This window comes from Sciurus vulgaris (assembly GCF_902686455.1).
Source record: "Sciurus vulgaris genome assembly, chromosome: X".
Classification (NCBI taxonomy): Eukaryota; Metazoa; Chordata; class Mammalia; order Rodentia; family Sciuridae; genus Sciurus; species Sciurus vulgaris.
Genome location: NC_136471.1, coordinates 121,552,173 through 121,558,080, shown reverse-complemented (window position 1 = coordinate 121,558,080; position 5,908 = coordinate 121,552,173). Strand labels below are relative to the sequence as shown.

The 5,908-nt window shown below is 38.3% G+C and overlaps 1 pseudogene across 1 annotated transcript; it reads left to right on the top strand.

The window, feature by feature from the left end:
* Window positions 1-722: 722 nt before the first annotated feature.
* LOC306651617 (double homeobox protein B-like) lies at window positions 723-5,386 on the top strand (annotated as a pseudogene). Its single transcript has 2 exons — window positions 723-744; window positions 4,376-5,386. The product of its transcript is annotated as a double homeobox protein B-like (transcript).
* The last annotated feature ends 522 nt before the right edge of the window (window positions 5,387-5,908 follow it).

Genomic DNA, 5,908 nt, shown 5'->3' with positions numbered 1-5,908 from the left:
AGATATATTTCATTCTTGTAAAAATATATCAAAATAGATCCTACTGCCATGTATAACTACACATAAAAATAAAAAAATTTCCCTAAATTGCAAGAGTAGTGATACCAGCAATTTGAATATGCCAAAGAGAAGCTGAGAAGTACTTCCTTTAAGTGAAATGGTAAAAGCTATTAATTTAATAATAAAATATTTCTAGAGAGACCACATTCACAAAACTTTTATTATAGAATGTTGTTGTATTTTGTTATTATTAATATCTTACTCTGCCTAATTTATAAATTAAATTTTAACAGAGGGGTAACAACACAGGAAAATAATACAGTATATGTAGATTTCAGTACTATCTGCAGTTTCAGACATCCATTGAGATCTTGAGTTGTGTTAATATTGTATTTTCCATCTTTTGAAACATGTGATTTCAAGCTCCCAAAAGCACAGAGCTTGACCTCATTCAATGTGTAATTGCTCATACATTCAAATAGTTTTTTTAAAAAATACAAGGAATGCTAGAATGATCTTATATAAATCAAAGGAAAAGATGGTCAATTCTATTTTGCATTGGAAATCATAGGCTGGTTGGGAAGGAATATTCCTTTACGTCTATTTAGATCTTCCACTACCCTAATGAGTAAGATTCATTCAGGTTATACAGAGAGGTGACCAGTTGATAACACTTGAAGGAAGTACCAGCAGGTCCAGCCAAGCATTTGAGTCTTTGAAACATGATTCTTCCTGCCACTGAGGGTAACCAACTTTGTTTAGGTGTATGAACCTAAATTTATTGTTTCCAGAAACTCTTTGGAGACTGGACTCTGAAGTTGTTGATCTTGAATCGGCAATCCCAACATCTACATCCTCAAATTCATTTCACATTTATCTCATGGTTAAGGGCAGGGACTCAGGAACCAAATCACCAGAGTTGACATTTCATCCTTTGTGGAACAGGGTTCATGATAGCTCCTGCCTCTATGTATGATTAGGAAAATTGAATGAAATGATTTGTGTAAAGATTTTAGCACAGTACCTGGCTCCTAGGAGCATTGTTGTTGTAATATCATACTTACCACATCTGTTTTCCCTCAAATCCTATATTTGGTATGTCTAACTTCAGCTTATTTTCTTTATCTCAACACTGATTTAGTGTCAATCTCCATCCTCTAATGAGATCTATCATAACAGTTTTGGTTGGAAGAATTAGAGGCAAGATCATGACACATCAATAGAAAGGTGAGATGACTTAATAGAATATATCCATATAAGGACATTTCCTAGACAACTGAGAATTGAGAGAATGAATTTCAGTGTTGTTGAAATGCTAGTGTAACAAGGCTCTAAAAGACTCTCAGCCCTTTTCAGGTTTTTAATGAGTTCCCCAAGGAGAAACCAAAGCTATCATCCCAGCAAACCTTTTCTCCACACCTGAATTGTTTGCCAGTGCTCTAGAGACTAACACATTGGTGTCTTTTGCAGCAGAATATCAAAACAACAAACTTAAACAAATTCTTGGTCAACCTAATGCAAGCCTATTTGGAAATAGAATGGAATGTATAGCATGGAAACACGGACTATATATATCCATGGGACTTCTTGACATGGAACACAGTATGAATTTTTGAAGCTTCATTCACTTTACCTAGTCAATCTAAACTGGGGAAAATGATAAATTTGGGATAAATTTCTACAGCTTGACTGAAATATTACTTTGTGTGTAATTAATATTAGATATCAAAGGAATCTCTTCAAACTTTTCCTGCATGTTCAAATGCTTCCTTGGAGTAGATACTTAGAAGTAGAATGTCTCAATAAAAGGGTGGAAACATAGTACTTTGCAGTACTTTTGCCAAATTATTTTCCAAAAGGATTGTTAACAATGTATCCTCCCATGAGCAGTGTTTGAACGTGCTAATCTGAGAGCATCAATGATTGCTCAAAGTATTATCTTTTGTCATTCTCTAATTTCATTGTCAAAGCTGTTATCTCATTATGTTATCATTCTTTTAATTAATGCAGCATATGTTTCACATCTTTACAATATTTTCTAGGTAAGACTAATTGACTTGCAAAGGTCTTCTATGCAATGCAACAAATACACTTTAAAGTAATTGAAGAAATTGAAATGGTAAATGTATTAAATTTTATCCTAATGATCCATACTTTCATAACAAATAAAAAGAAGAATGTATGAACTCTTAAGTAAAATAAGTGCATGAAAAGAAGAGAGGGAAGGTGAAAGAAAGAGTAACAAGAAGATAGCTGAATTCAGGAGTTCCTATAAAAACCTAAAAATATTTTCACCTAGTCAAATTTATTCTCTGAAAAATTGGAAGTGATGTACAAGTCTGTGGACATAGAAAAGCCACATCACAGGAAAAAGAAAATATACTGAGAAGGAAGAGGGGAAAGAATGGGTTGTCAAGAAATCACCACAGTCTGCCAATACCATTTCAGTGAAAGCTAGTTTTCAAAAGGATAACTTGAAGGAACCATTAATCAGAGAATAAATGGGATAAGAACAACAATGCTTTTCAATTATTTAGCATGTTCTTAGCGATAGACTTTTGTGGCATGCTACATGCATGAATAGTGTGCTGGGATACATGATTCCAATAAATATGTGATAGAGTTTAGTAGGTGATTGCAATAATAGCCCCAAATTTCTCATGGAAGCTTGTATTTACACCCTTTCATAGTGCTCTCTCACATGGAATCTGTACTGACCATGTAACTTGCTTTGGCCAAAGATAGAGTATAGTAACATGATTAGGCAAAGGCTTAGAAAAGCACTTGTGTGACTGAGGTGCCATAGTTCATGGTGCATACCTGTAATCCCAGCTACTTGGGAGGTTGAGGCAGGAGGATCGTAAGTTTGAGGCCAGTCTGGGCGTTTAGTGAATGAAACCCTGTCAAAAAAATTAAATTAAATTAAACTGAAAAGGGCTGGGGATATAGCTCATTGATAGAGTGCTCCTTGGCTCAATCCCCAGTAGAAAAATGAGAGAGAGAATGAGGGGAAGAGAGAAAGAGAGAGAAGAAAGAAAGGAAGGAAGGAAGGAAGGAAGGAAGGAAGGAAGGAAGGAAGGAAGGAAGGAAGGAAGGAAGGAAGGAAGGAAGGAAGGAAGGAAAGAAGGAAAAAAGAAAGAAAGAAAGAAAGAGAGAAAAAAAAAAAGAAAGAAAGAAAGAAAGAAAGAAAAAAGAAAGAAAGAAAGAAAGGAAGGAAGGAAGGAAGGAAGAAAGAAAGAAAGAAAGAAAGAAAGAAAGAAAGAAAGAAAGAAAGAAAGAAAGAAAGAAAGAAAGAAAGAAAGAAAGAAAGAAAGAAGAAAAGCAGAGTATTGTGTGGTTCTGGTTTCTTTCTTGGATCCTGCCATGTCCAAGCTAGTCTACTTAATGATGAGACCATATGAAAAAGAACCAAGATGTCCCAGTTGTGGCTATCCTAGATCAGTCAGTCCCAGTCAGTCTGCCCACTGACTATTATTGATGCATGATAAAGCCCAGACTAGATCAAAGGATCTTAACCCAGATTAGAAGAACTGTTATAGTTTAGAGAGTGGTTTCTCACAAAAACTCAAGTACTGAAGTCTTGGTCCCCAATGCAGCAATGTTCAGAGGTGGGGCTTTGGGGGAAAGAATTGGATCATGAGGTTCTGTCCTCATCAATGGAATAAACTTTTAATGGATTCACAACTGAATGGACTATTGGGAGGTGGTGTGAACATCAAGAACTGTACCTAGTTGAAGGGAATTGGTCCTTGGAAGTGTGCCCTTGGGAATTCTGTCATGTTCCCAGTCCCTCCCTCTCCCTATTTCTTTCCTGACAACCATGAGGTGAGCAACTTTGCTGTTCTACCATGCCTTTCCACCATGATAACTTACCCCACCACAGGTTCAGATACAATGGAGCCAACCATGAACTAAAACCTCTGAAACTATGATCCAAAATAAAGCTTTCCTCCTTTAAGTTGTTTGTCTCCGGTATTTTGTTACAGTGATGGAAAACTAACATAAGAAACTCCCAGGTCACCCTAGATTTATGGGAAATAACAAATGCTGGTTGTTTTAGGCTACAAGTTTTGATCAATTTATTCTACATTAATAGTTATCTGGAACAATAATAAGAAGTTGTAGGGTAACCATAGAAACAAAAAGATATACCCCGTTTGTGTAGAATGAATCAAAATGTTGTCTGTAAAAATAATAATAATTTAAAAAAATAAAATAAGCACACCAGCAGATTGCTGTCGCACAGAGGTGTCCTGCATTCTCCTCTGAGTGCACATCTCTTGCTGTGGCCCAAAGGGGTCTCTCTTTTGACATTGTCCCTTCCCCCTGTTCTCCCCTGACTGTGTCTCTGGGAACTCCTTGGATCTTTTCCCAGAGACATCTCTTCTGCAACATCTCTGGGTGGCCTGTACAGGGCCCTTCAGAGGCATCAACTTTGACACCTGGCAAGGCAGGATAGTCTACAGCCAGAGCCAAAGGAAAACCTTCCTGGTGTGGTTTGAACATGACTCTAACCCTGATAAAGCTACCAGGGAACAACCGGCCAAGGAAATTGGCATTCCAGGATATAAAATTCAGATTTGGTTTAAAAACCAAAGATCCAGATGGAAAAAAATTGGAGTCTGGATACTCCTTAGGAAAAGAGCCAATCCAGGGACATGATCAATCTCAGTTACGGACTAAAGAATGCGTAACAAAAGAAGCCAGGCAAGACCAGATACCCCTTACAACAACTCAAAGAAGGATCCTAGTTCAAGCCTTTAAGAGGAACCACGTCCCTGATGCTGCTACCAGGAAAAAACTGACTAAACAAACAGGCATTCAGGAATTGAGCATTCAGATGTGGTTTCAGAACCAAAGATCTCTGTACCCTGAGTGGAGCAGAGGGGATTCCATAAATTTCTTGGTAGGTGACACAAGTGGGAGACCAGAGCTGATTGATCAACTGCAGGAAACGAACTTGTTCATATGCCCAGATGGGAGTTATTATTTGCCTTCTTCTTATTCTTTCTGCGACAACCAAACAATTCCACCTGCTCCTCTTCTGTCCTCTGGGATCACGCAGCCCATCCAGGCTGTGCAGGGAGGAGAGGACCCTGAACTGCCTCTGAGGTTTATGAACCACCTACAAGAACTGCTGACTCCAGGAGAGGACTTCTCGGATACTCAGGTTCCTTTCTGGACCCAATTCCAAGAAAAATGCCAAAATCACAAAGAACAAACTGGCATAGGAGTCATACCATTGAAGGATCCTTCTCAGTCTCATCCTGAACACAAGGAACCACAGTATCTGGGTCACATTGACATATCGTACATCATGCAGTGGTGGGACAAGGGCCACCAAGCTCTGATTCAAAAATAGCAACCTCTTGAAGAGATATACTGAGAGTGATATGTGACAACTGCAGGCATTGTCAGCTGGAGAGTCCTCTTAACTGTACCACCAATATATAGAAACCTCAAGCCTTTAGATGAACTCCTGTCATCTATAGCATCTCAGTATACTTTTTTTTTGTTTTTGGTACCTAAGATTGAACCCAGGGGTGCTTAACCACTGAGCCACATCCCCAGACTTTTTAAAAATATATTTTATTTAGAGACAGGGTCTCACTAAATTGCTTAAGGCCTTGCTAAGTTGCTGATACTGGTTTTGAACTTGCAATCCTCCTGCCTCAGCCTCCCAAGTTACTGGGATTACAGACATGTACCACTACGTCCTGCAGTAAAATTTTTTCTGAATCCTTATCTACAGCAAGGGACCCTTTCAGATGCCACCAACCTCTCAATGGGGAAGATTGTCAGGTTCTGCTTTATGTGTTGCAAGGTTCATTTGGCCTTAGCTCCAGCAGGAAAATGTAATTCTCATGTAACTGGTCCAGGCCTCCTTTGTTTTGATTCAGAATCAGTA